Raw genomic sequence first — 20,935 nt, 5'->3', positions numbered from 1 at the left:
GGGGTGTGGAAAGAAAATATTAAACCATCTATTTCTTTTTTGTCTCTTGTTCATTAAAATTTTAGTTTGAGCATTTGTTATTAAATATTTGTAATGTTTGCTTTTGAAACTAATATATTTTAAATTACATAAAAGTATAATTCTATGTGTATGTGTGTGTGTATGTATATATATATGTATATATTTTGGCCACACAGCATGTGGGATCTTAGTTACCAACCAGAAGTTGAACCTGTGTTCCCTGCAGTAGAAACCTGGAGTCTTAACCACCAGGGAAGTCCCCAAAGTATATAATCTATAAAGTAATATACTCATATATATTATAGAGTATACTTAAAAATCTGATGGGGTATGTGAGCAAAAAAGTTTCATGGTCAGTAACTTAACCCTTCAACTGCTTTCTAAGCCTCAATTTCCCTCTTGATGAGAGGCCTGAACTGATGAACGCTAAATTATTTTCCAATAACAGTAACAGACTATGAGCCTCCACTTCCCAATTATAATATTATAGTCAGCCCTCCATATCCATAGATTACTATCCACAGATAAAACCGACCTTGGACTGATAATATTGGGGGAGGGGGATTCCACAAAGTTCCAAAAGGCAAAACTTGAGTTTGCCTAGCTCTGGCAACTATAGGATATAGCATTTACATTGTGCTCACAACTATTTACACAGCATCTACATTGTAGTTACAACTATTTATGCAGCATTTACACTATTAGATTTTATAAGTAATTTAGAGATGATTTAAAGTATACAGGAGAATGGGTTGCACATTGTTTGCAAATACTATGTCATTTTATATAAGGTACTTGGGCATCTCTGGGTGTCGCTATCCTTGGAGGTCCTGGACCCAATCTCCCATGGATACTCTTCTGTAACTGACTACAAGTAGTGAAGACAAAGGACAAACCATTTGGTCTTGAAATATTTCATTTTCATAGTATTCATGAATATTACTCCCACTGGTTGTTCTACAAACAATTAGTACCAGTTAGTCACTGGAATTCTTTTACGGGCTGACTTAGTTGGCTACAGCTGTCACGGCTCAAAAAAGCTCTAATACAGCCCTCATTTAATCATACAGGATGGTGTAATTATACTTACATAACAGTCTTTGTTCTAACAATTTGTATTTCTAATGACATGCAATAAAAATTACTACACAACCCTCTCAAACAATAAATGAAGTCTCAGTTACCAACAACAAAAAAGCAAGCTAAACTTGTTAGCCATTGGGAGCTGTTTTACTACAATGAAACTGACACAATACTTTAAAAACGGCATGTTTTAAAGTTTAATTTTTTTTTTTAAAGTTTAATTTTCTATAGGAACTTCTGATGCATTTAACATAACTTACAAAGTGATTCTTATCTATGATGATCTCATACAAAAGTAAAATTTGGTCTTTTATTAGGAATTCTCCCTTTGCAAGTAACTAGAAAGAACTTGGTTTTCTTCCACGAATGAGTTGTTCAGTTTTCTATTCTTTTTTAAAAACTGTCATCTTTGTATGAACTCCCTCATAATACTACATGAGGACAATAACACAGAAAAAATAAATAAATTTAGTCAAAATTTGCAATATCTATGTAATACATACAGATATGTGTGGATTGAAAACTCAAGTTTTGCCTTTTGGAACTTTCTGAAATCCCCGTCCCAATATTTTCAATTATATACAGATACGTAATTACATGGCTATTTTCTTTGTAATTCTAGAAAGTCTTTGGAAATTTTCATTTACTTGGTTAACTAATTTCTAGAGTTCTAGAAATTCTTTATAACTACAACTATTTGATTGAAAATCATTTATTTTTTAAAAATTGTTAAATATATATGATCCAAAAACCTTTTAAATCAGGATGCTCAAGTTCTATTTCTGAATGATTAAAATTGGATATAAAAATTCACAGATAAGGCTGGCCTTCCCTTTGAACTGATGATGTCTACTTATTCCTGCTGGAGGAAAACAGTGGACATCCTTCTTCACAGGGTATTCTAACTGTTCCTGTGTTTTAGAAGTATAAAAATGGAAATGAACTAATGTCTCAAACAGGCTGTTACACAGGGTGTGGTTTGCTTTACAGGGAGCTGAAAAAAGCCTTAACTAAAAGTAGAAGAGTCAGGGAAACCGTCTTTTTTTTTTTTTTTTAACTCCACTACAAACAAAATAAACTATGACTTGAGGCATCATTTCATCCCTGCCAACCCCCAATAGCTTCATTAAAATACATCTTTACATATTTGCTACTCAAATGAGCCACTAGAACACTGTTAGAAAAAGACTACACAGTGTAAAAGAATTACAAAGAGTTCAAAGTTGTGCCTCTCCTAGATTTAACACCCACCTCCCTGTCAGCTCAAACGTGTCTTCTCTCTTCATAGCCAGTCTCAAAATGCACTGTATTGGGTTTATACCATGACCTTCAACTGGATATACCAAATCTGTCCTTCCAATCCTGTCCCCCAACTCAACCCGGTATCTACCTGAAGGGATCCACTGCCCAGCCCCCAGGAGCAGTTGCTTCGTGCCTTTCCTGTTTCTTGCATCCTCCTCCTGGTTCTCCTAGCATGACACCTTGAAGTCATCCTCACCCAATCCTGGGGTGCCCAGTCATACCCCTGACACAGGCAAAGACAGCTGAGTTTAAATGAGAAGACCTGATCTGAAACCCACCTCTGCTGTTTAACACCATTTGACCCTGAACAAGTTACTTGACCCTTCTGAACCTATTTCATTATCTGTCAAGCTGGAAGACCACCACACAGGGGTGGCTTTAAATAATAAATGAGATGATATATTTGTATCTCCCTCCCTTCCTTCCATCTCCTCTGTCTTTTCCCCATTCCTAGTATCTCTTCAAGAAACCTCCATAAATACTAATTTCTTTGCAGGCAAGCATAAGGAGTACTTACACACTTCTGTCCCTTCCCTGCAGCTACTAAAAAAGCCCAAGGCTGAGTGGTTTTGTGGGGAAAATAGGGAGACTGACTAAAAGGTACAGGAACCCAGGGGCTAGAATAAATAATTAAAATTATCAAAAAAAAAAAGGGGGGGGGGGAGAAAGTAGTGTCCCCAGGCTTGCTATAGGAAGCAGAGGAAAGGGGCCCAGCTTAGGTGTTACTCACCAACTGGGGAGGTTCTTCCTTACCATATTTCACAGATTTTTAGTTTCTGCTAGTAAAGGGTTGGAGAGGAAATGGCAACCCACTCCAGTGTTCTTGCCTGGAGAACCCCAGGGACAGAGGAGCCTAGTGGGCTGCCGTCTATGGGGTTGAGCAGAGTCAGACGCGACTGAAGCGACTCAGCAGCAGCAGCAAAGTGTTAGTCTCTCAGTCGTGTCCCACCCTTTGCGACCCCAAGGACTGTCGCCCACCAGGCTCCTCTGTCCTTGGGATTCTCCAGGAAAGAATACTGGAGTGGTTTACCATTACCTTCTCCAGGGGACCTTCTCAACCCAGGGATCAAACCCAGGTGTCCTGCACTGCAGGCAGATTCTTTACTGTCTGAGCCTGAATAATTAAAAGCCAAAGGACCATATCTCTCAAATAACTTGAAAACATAGTAATTCTACAAGTACCCTCTTTCCTAAAAGGTAAAAAAAAATTTAAACTCCTTATATGAGGGAAATTCACTCCTTATTAGTGTAAAAATTGTACCCCCCCAAAAAAAAAAGAGTTCCCTAGTGGCTTAGTGGTTATGATTCAGCACTTTCATTGCCATGACCCCGGTTCAATCCTGAGTCAGGTAACTAAAATCCCACAAACCACACTGTGTGGCTAAAAGAAAAAAAAAAGAAAAGAAAGAAAATGGAAAGAAACTGTGTTCATGTTACATTTCTACTCTGAACCTAGAGTAGCAGGATTCTAGCAGATCTCTTGCTTGGGAGCAGATGAGCAGTGGCACTGCAGAGTTTAGAACACCGACAGGAGCTGGTTGAAGTCAAGAAGGGCTTGGCCATTCATCGGGTTAGGGAAATATTAGTCACCTTTGCTCTGCAACTTTTGGAAGGGACAGAAGCTCCAGAACTTGGTAGGGACTACACAAGGTGTGAAGTATAGGATCCAGCAGTCTGCGGCCAGTGGCTGGAGAGTGTATGTGCTCATCCGCTAAGTCATGTCTGATTCTTTGCAACCCCACGAACTGTAGCCCTCCAGGCTCCTCTGTCCATGGAATTTTCCAGGCAAGAATACTGGAGTGTGTTGCCACTTCCTACACCAGGGGATCTTCCTGATCCAGGGACCAAACCCACGTCTCCTGTGTCTCCTGCACTGGCAGGCGGATTTTATACCACTGAGTCACCTGGGAAACCCTGGCTGGAGAGAGCAGTTCACATAATCTCACATCTCACCTGCCGACATGTGCCCTCAACTTCCTTAGCATGAATTGGGGTGCCTCACCACCCAGGACTGACATCCAGCTCCACCACTAACTAGCTGTAGTGATTATGGATAAGTCACTCAATGTCTCTATGCCTCAGTTTCATTATTTGTAAAGTGGGGCTAATCATAGCACTGACCTCACAGGCCTGTTTTATAAGCTAAATCAGAGGCACAAACTTTCAGTTGCAAAATAGTCATGGGTATGAAATGTACAGTCTAGGAAATATAGTTAATAACTGTGTAATATCTTTTATGGTGACGTTATAATGAAATATAACATGGTGATCATTTTAAAATATATAGAAATACCAAATCACCATGCTGTGTACCAGAAACCAGCACAGCACTGTAGGTAAGTTATTCTTCAAAAACAAACTTATAGAAAAGGAAATCAGATATGTGGTTACTAAAAGTGGGAGTTGGGGGAGGCAGTCAAAGGTCAAATATCCAGTTATAAATAAGTACTAGGAAGGTACAGTACAACATGATAAATATAATTAACATTGCTATATGTTTTATATGAAAGTTGTTGAGAGTATATTCTAAAGTTCTCATCACAATTTTTTTCTATTTCTTTAATTTTGTATCTATACGAGATGATACATGTTCACTAAACTTATTGTGATACTCATTTAGTGATGTATATAACTCATTATGCTGTACACCTTAAACTTACACAGTGCTGTATGTCAATTATATTTCAATAAAATTAGAAGGGAAAAAAAAGAATAGAGAAAAATTTTTTTAAAAAGCTAAATCAGTTTTTACATATAAAGCATTTAGTATGTATAATGTCCAGCATATGTGTTATGTAAATGTGTTCTTTTCCTTGCTAATTAGCTATATCTCCATTTCTTCCAGAAGGCTCTCCTTAGTTGAACCCCTAAACAGGGCTAGGTTACTCTTTCCACTGCCCTCTCAAATATGTTCTGTTTAATCTATCAAAAGGAGAACCAAAATGAATTTAAATTATGTGTTTAGGCATGTGCAGAGGATAGGGGTGAGTCTCCTGGGCCATCAAGAAGATTAATCAAAGGTTAAGAAGGAGTCCTGGGCAGCACTGGGGGGTTTGAGTTCCATACTGATCCAGGTCTGGACCCAGTCCTCTCCAGTGGTGGACTGCCTGGCCATCAGACACAGGTTTGGTTCCAAGCAGAGCCCTGTTTAGTGATCACAGTATTGTGGTCAAATTGGCTTCAGAGCCTTAATGTGGGGCCCCTGGAGGAGCATCATCCTGCCCCACAAGGATACTTTGGGCAAACCCAGGAGAAACTTCAGAGTTCAAGGCAGAAGAAGTTGATGATGTGATTCCCCCATCCTACTTTCCTGGGACATCAGTGGGAGATGGTGGAGTGGACACACAGCTACTGTGTTAACACCTCTCTTGGTTCCAGGCAGAATTTCTCATTCTGACTGTATTAGTTTGCGAGGGCTGAGTAACAAAGGGCCACAGACTGGTGCCATAATAACAGAATTCTACAGTCTGGAGGCCGGAAGTTCAAGATCAAACTGTTGAGAGGATTGGTTCTTTCTGAGGGTCCTGAGGCAGAGCTGTCTACTTGGCTTCTAGATGGCCATCTTCTCCCTATGTCTGTATATCATCTTTGTGTTGTATGTGTCTGTGTCCTAATTTCCTCTTCCTATAAGGACACAAGTGATACTAGCTTATGGCCCACCCAAATGACCTCAATTTTACTTGATTACTTCAATTAAGTCTTCATTTCCAAATAAGATCAGTTTTGAGGTGCTAGGAGTGAGGATTTCAACATATGAATGAGGGGGATACAAGTCAATCCGTAATGCTGCCTAAAATTGGGGGGGGGGGGGCTCTCATCAAGTTAGATGAAAAAGACAAAAGCCCAGAAGAAATGTGTTGCCTGGACATGCTCAGCCTGTGATTTGATCTAGCATATATGCTTTACAGCAAATCAACTGGGAACAGAAAAATGTTCCATGTTCAAGATGAGCCAGCATCTGGTACCGTGAGAATCATCTGTTCTCTGGAAGCTGCACCCAACAAAATACAAGAGGAAGAAGTTAAATCTCAGGTAAAAGTATTATGAGCAACTGAGAAAGACTTGGGATCTCCAGATGACACTCGAGGGCTTGTGTTGCAAAGTCAGATCAAGTGTCTGGTGGGACTAGGAGAAGCTCACTCAAGATCAGCTTCTACCCACAGACATAGAAAATAAAATTGTGGTTAAAAAAGGGGAAAGAAGGGGGAAGAGAGGGATAAATTAGGAGTCTGGGATTAACATATACACACTACTATACAGTATATAAAATAGATAAACAACAAGGACCTACTATATGGCACAGGGAACTATACTCAGTATCTTATAATAACCTATAATGGAAGAGAATCTTTAAAAGCTTATATATTGGGACTTCCCTGGTGGTCCAGAGGTTAAGAATCCACCTGTCAATGCAGGGGACACGGGTTTGATCCCTGGTTCAGAAAGATCCCACATGCCATGGAGCAACTAAGCCCATGCACCACACCTACTGAAGCCTGAGTGCTTAGAGCTTGTGTTCCACAACAAGAGAAGGCACTGTAATGAAAAGCCTGTGCATCGCAACAAAGAGTAGCCCCCACTCGCCACAACTACAGAAAGTCCATATGTAGCAACAAAGACCCAGCCCAGCACAAAACAAATTAATAATTTTAAAAATTATTTTAAAAACATATAAAGCATATATTTATATAAAATGCAAGATTGTAAATCAACTATATTTCAATAAAACATTTTTTAAAAGAGATAAGCTTCTCTTGGAGAAGAGAACAAGGTAATAAGTTGGAATCAGGGGAGGTCAACAATGTTGATGACCAGGCATGAAGATCCAGGAGGGAACTGACTAAAATTCCAAAACCAAGCATGCATCTCACCACCCAAGATGGAGAAAAAAGTCAATTCTCACCAACGCTATGGAAGAGAACAGAAACACAGAGCCAACAGGTCATCTTAGTGATGTCAGATTGAGAAAACCTCTAGTGAAAGTGTAGTCCCAAACACTCACGAGAGAGGAAATGAGATGATGCAACTCCATCATGAGAAAGAAATGCAGCTTGTTGGGCTATTATCTGTCAAGACAGAGAAAGAGGAGGGAAGGTCCAAAGCAAATGACAAGCTGAGCTGTGACCATGAGGAGCAGGAGAACTTGAAGAAAAGCTGCAACGACTCCATCTTCTTCTGAAAGCCAAATTCTATTCCTTCAGAAGAAGCTTATGGTTGTTGGTCTGAGAGCATGGGAGGCTGGATAAAACCTCTTCTCAAGACAGAAGAGTGCAGATTTGAGACAAAAAACCATAAAAGCAATGAAACTCGAACCACAGCAATTCAGGGAGAAGGCAGTATTACTGACCCCCTTTACAAAGAGAAAACGAAGGCTCAGAGTGGAGAAACCTGCCCTAGATCTCACGGCTCCTAAGTGGCAGAGGCAACATTCAAGCCCAGGTCTGACTCTTTCCCACTCTGCTCTAGTGCCTTCCTGGGTAACCTGCGTGCATCTGAGGATTCAGACAGCACATCTCTTCCTGATCCCTGGCAGAAGTGCTCTTCCTCTGAGATAGGAGAATATCTCAGCCCTACTCTCCAACCCCTTCTTGGCTGCAGGCTTTCCCCTTCCCTCACCTCCTCTCTCTCAAATCTGCTATTTCCACTGGATCGAAAGGTGGAGTCTGTGGCAAGAAGACATCCTCTTCGACTTCCCTGGTGGCATGGTGGATACGAGTCCACCTGCCAGTACAGGGAATATGAGCTTGATCCCTGGTCCAGGAAGATTCCACATGCCGTAGAGCAACTAACCCCATGTGCCACAACTACTGAGCCTGAATGCTGCAACTACTGAAGCCCATGCTCCGAGAGCCTGGGCTGCAGAACGAGAAGTGACTGCAATAAGAAACCCACCAGCATGAGGAAGAGTACTCCCACTTGCTGCAACTAGAGAAAGGCCGCACAAAAGCAACCAACACACAACCAAAAGTAAATTAATTAATTAAGTTAAATTAAAAGGGATGTCTCTGGTGGCACAGGGGAGTGGACAGGAATCTGCCTGCCAATGCAGGGGACATGGGTTCGATCATCCAGGAATATTCGACATGCCTCGGAGCAACTAAGCTGGTATGCCACAATTACTGAGCACATGTGCCCTAGAAGCTGGAGCACTGCAACGAAGAGTTGCCCCCACTTGACACAATTAGAGAAAGCCCGTGCACAGCAATGAAGACCCAACACAGACAAAAGATATAAATAAATAAATAAAAGAAGAAATCCTCTTCCTTCTCTTCCTTCCAAGAAGCATTCTCCCCCAACCCCAACCATCACCAAGCTGGCTTCCCACCTAGGGATCTCTGTCCACCTTATCCTCCTCCTTATGGACTGGGTTTTTCCCTGAACACCCCCATCCAGGCAAAAAAACCGAATTACCTCCTGGGTTTACTAAGCTTCTGCATGTACATGATCTTCCCTAATAGTCAAGATCCTGAAACACCACAAGGTTTTTAATTCACTTTGTTTTAAATTTTCCTGTAAAATATATCTAAATTATCTATATTTATTTTTAGTTAAAAAGCTTTTTTACATAAGTGGTCCTACTCTTTCTCAAATTGTATCTTGATAGTATGATAAATTTTAGGATGTGCATTACCATCATTTAATTATTGTCATTACATTAGAAACGGTAGTAAAAGTAGTCAATTCTAATTTGATGAGTCAGCCCACTATTCCATACAATAAATGTAATTTTGTGAGCACTTCAGCCACCAGATACATTCTAGAATAGCAAAACACTTACCTTTGCTAATGGTCCCGTGTAGTAGTTACAAAAGAAAGGTGAAACAAAGTGTCTGTTGGCCTCAGAACATTTCCATTGACTTCAAAAGTCATAGCTCTGTTTCTCTAACCATTCTGTGATGGCCTAGAAGGCAGATAAGATGTCGTATTCATCCTTGTATCTCTAGCATCTCTCCTGAGGACAGCGTATGACAGATACCCAACAACATCAGAGTTTACTTCCTAACTAAGAGGCAGCAGGGTATAATGGTTAAAATCTTGCTCTCGAGAACCGGACTGCTTCAGTATGTGTCCCAGCTTCATATTTAATTAGCTGTGTAGCCTGGGCAAGCCTCCATACCTCTCCAGGGCCTCAGTTTCCTCCTCTGTAAATAGGGGATAATAATGGTGCCTGCCTAATAAAGTTGTGTGAAAATTAAACTTAAAAAATACATGCAAAACACTTAGGGTCAGAACCATCTGAAGTGTTATGTGCTAGCCATGATTATTATTTACTCAGCAAATATTTATTGGCCCAGGTTATTATGGACTAAATGTTTGTGTCCTCTTAAAATGCATCAATCAAAGCCCTAATTCCTAGCATGCTGGTGATCATGATGGGGAGCTGGAAGGTAAGTGAGGTTTAGGTTAGGTTACAAAGGTGGGTTCTTCATGATGGGATAAGGAAGAAGAGACAGAGATGGCTGCCTTTTCGTGCACATGCACGTAAGAAAGGCCGTGTGAGCACACAGTAGAAGGTCTCCTTCTGCAAGCCAGGAAGGTGGTCCTCACCCAGAAATGGACCATGCCAGCACCCAGATCTCAGACTTCCAGCCTCCAGAAATGTGAGTAATAAATGTCTGTGGCTTAACGCCCCCAGGCTGTGGTATCTAAGATCAGAGATCCATTTCCAGACATGTTTTCAGGTCACTGGGTGCCACTTCTTCAATCAACCCTGTGTTCCCCAAGGTTTTCCATGTTCCCACTTGGACCACTTCAAACTTCCAAGTTTCCACTTAGATTTCCTGTCCCTTGGCAGCTGAGGTGCTGGTAACCTTTGATCCACCTCTCCATTCCCATCTGGAGGATTCCTGGCTCTTGGGGAGTGGCTCCCTGCCTAACCAGTTCTTCCAGCCTCCAACAACCACCCAAGCTCCAGCAGAAAACATCACACTGCCCAGGGCATCAACATTTGGACCACCCCTTTCTCCTTGTTCCTGCTCCCCTTGCACCTGCAGCTGGGCCAGACTCTGCTTTCCTTGTGTTACTTCTCTAATTATACCTGTTTACTATCTATCTCCCCCTCTAGACTGTCAGCTGCTCTGAAGGCATCTATTTTGCTGACATTGTATCCGTATCCTGTTGGGATTCTAGGTCCAGCCCAACACTCCATTCATTCATTCACTCCCTGGACAACCCCTGAGCTGCTCCCTATCCAACATTCTGAGTGATGCTGTACATACAAATAATATGAAACTATCCCTTCCCTCAGGAACCACCCAATCTAGCAGAGCAACAAGTAACTGTAACCCAGCACACTGCAGTCGGGGTCACAGTGACCATGGAACAGGGATGAGGCAAGAGAGAGTGGATAAGCCTGTTCAAGGGGCTTGGCTTGGGAAAGTCTTCACAGAGAAAGTACTTGAGTTAGGTCTCAAAATATGAGCAGACATTCCTTAGGCTGATGGAAGGAGCTGAGACATCCCAGGCAGAGGGAAAAATATTCCCAGGAGCCAGAAGAGCGGAAACAGCAAAGAATGTTCCCAGGTCAGTAGGTAGGACGAGCTGGCAAGAAGGCAGCCTAAGGTGCACCTATGAGCCCAGGGCTAGAGATGTCTTCTGACTTTAGGCTCTGTACACAGCCAGTATGGCAGATGCCACCCACTCTGGCCGACACACCCTTCCCCTGGCCGATATGTGGCTAAACCATGGTTGAGTGACCACTTTCACTGTGTCTGCCACTGAGATAAGTGCTCCCCTTAAAATGCATCACCTGGGCTTCCCTGGTGGCTCAATGGTAAAGAAGCTGCCTGCCAATGCTGAAGACATGGGTTTGATTCCTGGTCCAGGAAAATCCCACACGCCATGGAGCAGCTAAGTCCATGCCCCATAACTACTGAGCCTCTGCTCCGGAGCCCGGGAGTTGCAAACATTGAAACCCATGCACCCTAGAGCCTGTGCCCTACAAGAGAAGACACTGCAATGAGAAGCCCGAGCACTGCAACTAGAGAGAAGCCCTGCTTTGCACCACTAGAGAAAAGCCCACACAGCAACGAAGACCCAGCACAGTCAAAAACAAAAATAAATAAAATGTTTTAAAAATGCATTACCTTAATTCATTCTCACAATGACTTTCAGAGGTGGATGTAAATTCTGTTTTCAGATGAAGAAACTCAGGCACCAGATGACTAGGTAACTCTCTCATGGCCACACTAGTAATAAGTACTGGAGGTGTGACTCCAACCCAAGTTGGTCTGATTACGAAATTCATATCTTCCGACACCCACTGAGCCTGTGTAGGTGACCTGAGGCCCTTGGTATGTCCCTATCACAATGAAATGGAATTCCCTCTTTACTGACTTCTCTCCCTCTAGGATCTCATGAGGGCAAGGTTTTGTTCATGACGTCAATCAGTCGTGTCCGACTCTTTGCGAACCCATGGACTGTAGCCTACCAGGTTCCTCCGTCCATGGGATTTTCCAGGCAAGAATACTGGAGTGGGTTGCCATTTCCTTCTCCAGGAGATCTTCCCAACCCAGGGATTGAACCCGGGTCTTCCGCATTGTAGGCAGACGCTTTACCGTCTGAGCCACCAGGGAAGTCACCCCTAGCATGTGCCACAGGGCCTGGCAGGGTATGGCATTAATGATGCATGCAGAGAATGAATGCAGGCATGAACAGGGCTTTGAACTCTCTTCCAGTATGCACTCTCACCCTTCTCTGTCCTTGAAAGTGAAGGAATCTGTATCATTATCCTGAAGCCAAGATCTGAGTGGAAAACCCAAGTTCACTTCTGCCCTTTTCTACTCTGGTCAGAGGGAGAAAAACCTCCTACAGCACTGGACTCTGAAGCTACATGGATGGAATCACCCCCCCCGCCCTGACCAAGTGCAGGGGCTTCTGCCACCAGCCTCATCCCCATCTATGCACAAATGCGTTAACACCTTTTAAGAGGCCCGCTGACAAGGTTGGTCTGTGGCTGGCATCTGGGAACTTGCATTGAAGGAAGGTTCCACCATAAGGACATAGGAGCCTGGAGTGCTGCAGTCCATGAGGTTGCCAAGAGTCAGACACGACTTAACAACTGAACAACGACCAACAACAACCACCATTCCCAGGACTTCAGTTGCTCACTGTCCCTAAACGGTTTGCATAAACAATGTGGTTTAGGTTAAACACCTGCTTCCCTTCTGGGAGTCTGAACTTTTGGTATGTGCTATGCAGAGGATGCCAACATAATAAGTCCCCCCTCCTCAAATATCCTGGGCACTGAGTCTCTAATGAAGTTCCCTGGTTGGCAACATTTCATACGCGTGGTCTGTTGGACTTAATCATGGCCTATATAACTCCCCTAGGAGAGGATATTTGGAAGCCTGTGCCTGGTTTCCTCAGATTCTGATCCAAGTGGCTTCTTCCATTTACTGATTTTGCTGTGTGTATTCTCACAGTAATAACCACAGAGGTGAGCCTTTGAGTTCTCTTAGCAAATCATAGAAACTGGAGGTGACCCTAGGGATCCTGAAACAGCATCTCTACCAGAAGCAAGACTGAGAAATGCTTCTTGTCTAGTCCTGACCATTAACCAGCGGAATCACACACCCTTGGCCCACAGGGGCCAAGTAGGAATGTAAAATTGTGCAACCGGCTGAGTGGGGTGGAGGACGCCAAGGTGAGTCTAACGTAAGTGTCAGCTGCCCAGGTCTGACCTCAGCAGCACACCACATGCAGAGCTGGGCGGAGATCACACCCATGGATACCAAACCCTCTCTCTCTGCTGATGGCAGGTGCTCCCAGATGGGAACACAGAATATTTTGGTGGCAGGCTTTGGCCTCGTTCCAAAGCCCAAGATAAATGCTTTATATCCTCAGATACAATGAGGATTCCTTTCATGCAAAGTATGAAATAAAATTAGATGTTAGTCTTAAGTCTGCGAAATCACAGGGAAGGTAAGACACAGCTTTAACTTCACAGGACCCAACACCAGTGGGCTATCTCCCTTCTCGGATTTCTTTTCTGTAGCGAACCTGACCTTCATGACATGGATTGTCAGCACCCACTCTCAGAATCCGCTTATGCCAAGTTATGCTAAGGAGACTAGACACCTGGTAGCACAGATTTTAAGCCATTAAGCTGAGCTGGCAAAGGCATGAGAGGAGGAAAACTAAAACTTGATGGCTACTCCTTGCACAAAGGGCTCTTGCTCTGGCTTACAAAGCTCCCCAGATTCTAGGCTGACTATGATTAACAGTAATAGGCAAGATGGGGAGGGGCCAGTCATGACTCCAGGACTTTGCCTGAAGGCCTACAGGGATCCCTTATCTTATGAAGGCAAGTTCACACTTGGCTCTGTCCCCACGTAGCCCATCCCACTACCTGGTAACACTGGCCTTTCTGGAAGCAGCGACGAGGTGTGTCCTCACTCCCCTGTTTCCATGGAGTTGGGGTCCTCTCTGGCCTTGGTCTCCTCAGAACTCTCTCCCCGCTCCTTCCCGTATCAGAGGCTTCTCTTCCAGCTACCCCTCCCCACTAATCCCTCTGTCCCAGTTCCCAGCACCTGTCTATGCCCCTCCTGAGTCACACCTACCTCCTCAGCTCTATCCAGTTCCTGTATGCACAGAATGCAGGAGCCCACCGCTAGCCTTGTCCCCTCCCTCACTTTTATTCCAGTCCATTTCCAAATGCCTCCAATCCACTGGATCTCTAAGTGAGGCCCCCAGACCAGCAGCATCAGCCTCACCTGGGTACTTGTTGGAGATGCAGATTATCAGGGTCCCATTCCAGACTGACTAATTCAGGAACCAAATTTGCAGTTGGGGGTGGTCAGCAATGTATGTTTTAACAAGCTTCCAGGTGATTCAGATACAGCCAGTGTGTGAGGACCACTGAGCCACACACTTCCATTTGCTTATTCTAAGGAATAAGGAAATGGAAGTAATTTTCTAAATCTGGCTGATTTTTCTATTTCTCTTACATTCTCTACATTCACCGATAATATAAGATCCAAACATACAACCCACGATCAATATAGTGGGCCTCTAAAACGTCTACAGGTATTTTAAAAATTCATGATCCATTTGTAACTGTAGACCATGAAAATGATTCTCCACATGGCTATAGAGAAAACACACTGCCATGCAGCCTGGGAAAGAAAGAACAGAAATGTACAAACTCATGCCAAAACACCCATCAACCTACTCGGAGTATATGAAAATAAAATCAACAGTCTGCTAATGCAGGGGAAACGGGTTTGATCCCTGGTCTGGTAAGATTCCACATGCAACTAAGCCTGTGAACCACAACCACTGAGCCAGTGAGCTACAAGTGCAGAAGCCCGGAGCCTGGAGCCTCTGCTCCGCAACGAGAAGCCCACACACGGCGACAAAGAATAGCCCCTGCTCGCTCTGACTACAGAAAACATGTGCCAAGCAATGAAAACCCAACACAGCCACACACACACAAAAAAAATGAATAAAAATTTTAAAAGATTTTTAAAAAGATAGCCTAATAAAAGCTACAATCTATGAGTATGAGCTGTATATTCTTATATAGTAAGTAGAATGGACAGATGTTAATCAACAGAATATCAAACAATATTTTAGTTCAAGTGTTTAAAATGTCCACCATCAGCACAAGTACATTTATTTTTTGGTGCGTTATTAACATTTGAGTGGTGCATGATTTTTTAGGGGGCATTGTATCAGCATATACAATACTAAGTCCCTGTCTACTTACTCCCCGTCACCTCCAAGAATCCATGTATTAATTCTTCACTCAAATCCTTTGGAACATCAGGTACTATAGGTACTAGGCCTCAAGGCAAATAAAAATATGAGTCAAAACCAAAATAAATTTGAGAAAAGCAAAGTACTCAATTTACATTTTCAGTATTTTCCTAGACCACTGAAACTAGGGAATCTAAATAAAACTGATTTTCCTCTTCCTCTAGCTAGTTTTCCTTAGAAAATGATTTGAAAAAAAAAAAAGAATGGCTTGATAAATAAGCTCATGAAAAGATGTTTAGCATCATTGGCCATCAGAGGAGTGTGAATCAAAACTACTTCACACCAACTAGGATGGCTAAGGAAAAAAATCTAGAGAAACTGAAACTCTCACACATTGCTGATGGGATCGTAAATGGTGCAGTCACTTTGGAAAACAGTCTGGCAGTTCCTGAAAATGTTAAATATAGAATTAGCATATGTTTTTCACTTGTAGGTATGTACCCCCCCAAAATGAAAACATATGTCCGCATAAAAACATGAATGTTCAGAGCAGCATTATTTTAACAGGCAAAAAGTAGAAACAACACAAATGTCCAACAACAGACGAATGGATAAACAAAATGTGGTATACACTTACAACAGAACATTATTTGGCAATAAAAAGAAACCTCTGTGTAGATAAATTTTGAAAACATGCTAAATGAAAGAAGTCAGAATACAAAACCACATATTGTATGATTCCATTTATATAGAATGTCCAGCATAGGCAAATCTATAGACAGAAAGTAGATTAGTGGTTATTTAGGTTGGGGGAGGCAGGAGATTAGAAGGGGTCAGCTAAGGGGTGGAAGGAGTAGTACTAGTTTTAGGGATATAAAAATGTTCTGAAATTGATTATGGTGATAGTTGTACAACTCTGTGAATATACTCAATACCAATGAATTGTACACTTTATTGGTGAATTGTATGGTATATGAACTACATCTCAATAAGACTGTTTTTTAAAAAATGACCTAGAGGAGGACTTCCCTGGTGATTCAATGGTTAAGATGCTGTGCTTCACTGCAAAGGGTGTGGGTTCAATCCCTGTCTTGGAGAACTAAGATCCCACAAGCTTCACAGCATGGCCAAAAAAAACAAAAAAACAAAAAACATGACCTTGAAGCTAGAAGAAAATTACAAACAAACTCAGTTAACTAAAAAGTGTTAGATACCCCAAATATGTGACTCCTTCTGTCTCTTTTGCACTGTAAATTTCTCCCAAATGAAGGTAAGAAATTTTTATTATCATTTTACAGTTTACAAGCACTTTTATAAGTAAGGTCCTTTTGAGTCCTTACTACATAATCTTAGAGAGAGACAACTGTCTCCCTAATTTTATATTTAGGGACATGGTGGCTCCGAGTTTATGAGGCTTACTCCTGCTGTCAGTTGGTCAGGGTACATATCAGTTCTTCTGCACCTGAATCCTGTGCCTTTCTTTCCACACTGTGTAGCATCTTGGGGTACTATGTAGAGACCATCTGGTTGATATGCAGAGGTAGCACTGCTGACTGGTCTCAAAAAGGAGATTGCTCATGACTTGATTTTCCTGGGAGCTAGACTAGTTATCCTAATGCCTAAAATGAAGCCAAGTATGATCTAACTAATCAGAGGTCTTGTAGTACCATAGAGAAAATCCTTTGCTGTTGATTTCTTTGCTCTTTTGGAATTTATTTCAGTTTGGGCTCATCTTTTTATTTGTTTCAAAGTCTAGACCGTGTAGTATTAAATCTTCCCAATATCTCTGATCACTTATGTATTCTGAACCACATTCTTCATCTATAATAGTGTCTTTGTTAGATCATGAATGAAACCATTTTTACTAGTTTGCTAATTCACATTTCTGTTCTCATTGAAAAGCATGTCCTCAAATCTCAACCTGGACCATTTTAAGCAGATGCAAGAGGATGACATTCATTATTACAAAGCTTCTCTATAAATTATGAGTTTGGGATTAACAGATATATACTACTGTATACAAAATAAACAAAAAGGACCTACTGTATAGCACAGTGAACTATATTCAATATCTTGCAATAACCTATAATAGAAAAAAAACTGAAAAAGAATATATGTAACTGAATCACTTTGCTATATACCTGAAACTAATACAACATTGTAAATCAACTATACTTCAATTAAAACAACAACAAAGCTTTCCCAAATTATATACAAACATTTTTAGAACCAGAAACAATGTCCTTGGACCATTAGACTCACTTAACATTAAAGCAGAATCCAAATAGTTTGGGGTCTTTTAGAAAATCATTTCATATCTTTCTGAAGTCCTGCTGTGATCTCCTGCTATATATACCCCAAGCAACAATACTTTTTCTTAAGGTTTATTCCAACTACTTTCAAAAATGAGTTTGAGTCACTACTAAAAAACAAAAAACTAAGCTCAATATAAACAGGACACCCAAAATAAAGCCAGTTAAATGAAGTGCTCCAGTCACACCAAAAAGGAAGGCCTCATAGGTTCAGGTTGTCTCCCTCCAAAAAGAGTACATGCATTTTAAAAACCTGGAGTTTCGGTGCCAAGTCCATCAGGTCAGCAACCCAGGAATTTCCAAATGTTTATCCATATTCTGTAAACATGATTTTACTTTTACTCTACATTGCTATTCAACCTTCTCTGTGCCCTACAGAAAATGTCATTAACAGTAGCCAGAAGCTCAGCGGCTGGGGAGAGGGGGTAAGAGGGTATTCTTTAATAAGTACAGAGTTTCTGTTTGGGACAAGGAAAAAGTTCTGGAAAAAGAGAGCAGTGATGGTTGCACAACATGGTGACAATGGTTAATGCCACTGAATTGTCCTCTTAAAAACGGTTAGGAATTTCCTGGTGGCGCTGAGGACTCTGGGCTTTCATCGCCTGGGGCCTGGGTTCAATCCCTGGTCAGGGAACTAAGAACCAGGAAATCACACAGTGTGGTGAAAAAAAAAAGAAGAAAAAAAATTATTAAAATGACAAATTTTATGTTGTATTTTATCACAATAATAATAAAAGTATCTAGAAACAAAAAACACATAGCTAGTGTACTAACCACATGTCCAAATCTTGCTTAAGGGGCCTAGCTCCCTGGGGTGGAGGGGCTGTGCCCATAGAGCTGTTAAGTGTTTGTCCTGGTCTGGGAAAATGAAGGTTCAAAAATAGGACAGGATGGAAATGTAGGGAAATATACTGTAATTAATTCTTTAAACTGGACAAAAAAACTTCAGCCCAACAAATCTTCTGCCAGTGTTTCTCAAGCGATAAGGCTCAAATGATCCCCTGAGGACCTTGATTGAGCAGGCCAGGTAGCTCTGAAATCCCATATTTCAACATGCCCCCAGATGTTGCTGGACCGTGGACGACACTCACAGCAGCAAGGCCCCAGAACGCTTGAAGTAACGCAGCCACCCTATTAATCCAACCGCTCTAGAACCACGGTCCTCTCACCGGGAAACGCGGAGGGTTGTTCACAACCTTCGTAAAAATGCGCTGAGAAACCAGATGGAAGGTCTCACTGCATCCAGCGCACGAAGAAACCGCACCCACCCCTGGGACTAGAAAACAGCCGCAGGCGATCGGGAGAGCTGACTGAGAGGTAGTTTCGCAGAAAGCCCTCAAGCCGACTTCAGAACAGTCTTGAAAACACCCTGCTCAGCCTCGAAGAATGCCTGGAATTCAGTGGCCTTTCTCCAACACAAAGATGTCCAACTCAATTTTGACCGAGTTCCCTATAGAAGAACCTTGCGATGTAGCCCTGGAAGACTGACAACGCCCAGCACATTGACGAAGTCGGCCCCTCCCTTACAAATGGGTCAGAAAGTGGGAAAAAACAATTCTCCAAAATTCTGCGGAGGTGGAAGCTCGGGGTTCCCGGGCTGCGCGGGCTAACGAGCATCTCGGGGCTCTCAGGTGTGAGGCGGGGATTCCGCAGGCAGCCCCCACCTGCTCTCAACCAGCCCGCGCCTCCCGCGGCCCGCGTAAAGCCTCCTCCGGACGCTGCGAAGGTTGACCGCTGCAACACAAACTCAGAGGCCCTTTTAATCTGGTTAAAGAGAAGCTCAACAGAAAGTGAAACATTTCCCGTCCCTTGGAGGAGAGAACTCCAGGCCAGGTAGGAGAAAGAAAGTGGGCGCAGGCACCTGTAGCCGCCCCGCTTCTAGACGATTCCGCAGGAGAACCCTGTGACTGTCATCCCCTGGAGGGAGCGAGGAGGCAAAAGTCAGTTAAGCATCCCCAGAAAGGGGAGAAAAAAGTTACTGTCCAAGAAAGTATACCCCGAATCTACAGGGAGGTGGGGTGACCTCAGCTCGCGTTTACTCGCGCTCCCCACCCTCCTCCGCCCGCACGATGAATCCAGAGAGCACCCCCAGCACCCCGCAAAGCCCTCCCCAGCCGAAGTCGAGACCGAGCAAGGTGTCCCGGCGCTGCGGGAGCGCGGCTGCGGCGCTGGGGGCGGCTCTCCTCCAGCCCCGCGGAGGGCCGTGCCGGGACGCCCGCGGGCGCTCGCTGGTCGGGAGGGAGAGGGAGGAGGGTACTCGCCTGGAAGCTGGTGGCGGCCGAAATTGGCGCAGTCGGGGTCGGGCTCAGGGTGAAGGCGGCTCTGGCCGGCGCTTGGGCGCCTCCGACACGACGCCGACAGCTGGGCCGATGTCCCCTGCGCTCCCCGCGCGTCGCCGGCGGCGCCTGGCGGAGCCGGAGTACTGGAAGCGGCCCGGGGAATGGGCGGGTGCGAGTGGCCTCGGCCGCCGCTCCCGTGTGTTATTGTGACTCAAGCTATTTCCTGTTTGGAGGTTTGGGAGAAAGAAAAAAAAAAATTCAGGGTGGGGGCAGGGGGGTTGGGGCGGCGGCGACCGGAGAGAGCGGCGGCCCGGAGGGGACTCGGGTGGCCGGAGGCTGTCGCCTGTCTCCTTCGAGCCCCCAAGGGTGCCAAGCGTGTGAGCCGGGGGAGAGAAACGCAGGTTCTTGCAGCTTTACTTTGGGGTGTCTGGAAGGACCGAGGCGGGGGGAGGTTCACGCACGCCACCCAGCGGTGGGGTAGGGGCTACGGCCGCAGGGGCTGCCTGCCTGGTCACTCCAGCCCGCGCGCTCACAGTTCTGGCTTTTTTCTTCTCTGCAAAACTACCGCTGAGCTTTCTTCCCGCCCAAGGGCGAGTGGAATTCGCTGTGCTGCTTTCTTTATTCTTGACCTGGTCGGCTTTTCGATCCTCTCCATGGGTGTGGGCAAGGAACTGGTCAGCGTCTCTACTTTTTAAAAAACCACCGGACGATGGTTGGGGGGCCATTGTGGGTGTTCGATTGGCGACTTTTGCTGGAGGCGGCGCTGGGGGCGAGGGGGTGTGTGTGTTTGTTTTTGTTGGGAGGGGGATGGGAAAACAGGTTAATTATTTTGATGGAAAGTTAACTTTTATGATTAGTTTCCGTTCCCCTCCTCCACCAACCTCACCCTTAGCCGGGATCACTGGGTCTGAGGCCCCAATCCGGAAATACCGGTTCCTCCCGCTGGGACAATAGGTGAGGGCGGGAGCGTTAACCGAGAGCTCGCTTAGTCTCCACTGGAATCCCTGCTCAGATGAAAAGGCAGAATCCTCCTAGTGCCCAAGCCTGCAACTGGCTAGCAGGGGCGTCTTCATTTAGTCTTGTTAAAGGTCCTGCGATGGTTTGGGGGACTTGTTTAATGGGTGAAGAGTTTCAATTTGGAACTCTGAAAAATGTTGGTTGCACAACTTAATGGTTTAAATGGTCAATTTTTAATGTGTATTTTACCACAAAAAAAAAAAATTCATGGGAAGATCATAC

General features: G+C 43.8%; 1 protein-coding gene across 2 annotated transcripts in view; it reads right to left on the bottom strand.

The window, feature by feature from the left end:
- TJP2 (tight junction protein 2) overlaps positions 1-19,787 on the bottom strand; it is a 123,611-nt gene extending 103,824 nt beyond the window's left edge. The window contains exon 1 of one of the 2 annotated variants that reach the window (XM_043891253.1): positions 19,679-19,787. The gene's annotated coding sequence lies outside the window, so the exon portion shown is untranslated. Of the gene's footprint in view, positions 1-9,184; positions 9,208-19,678 lie in introns of those variants that run through there. The other variant, XM_043891251.1, reaches the window with a different exon arrangement.
- Positions 19,788-20,935: the final 1,148 nt, after the last annotated feature.

The sequence above is a fragment of the Cervus elaphus genome, chromosome 29, assembly GCF_910594005.1.
Source record: "Cervus elaphus chromosome 29, mCerEla1.1, whole genome shotgun sequence".
Classification (NCBI taxonomy): Eukaryota; Metazoa; Chordata; class Mammalia; order Artiodactyla; family Cervidae; genus Cervus; species Cervus elaphus.
Note: the sequence above shows the minus strand (reverse complement) of the source record. Positions and strands in the feature narration are given on the sequence as shown.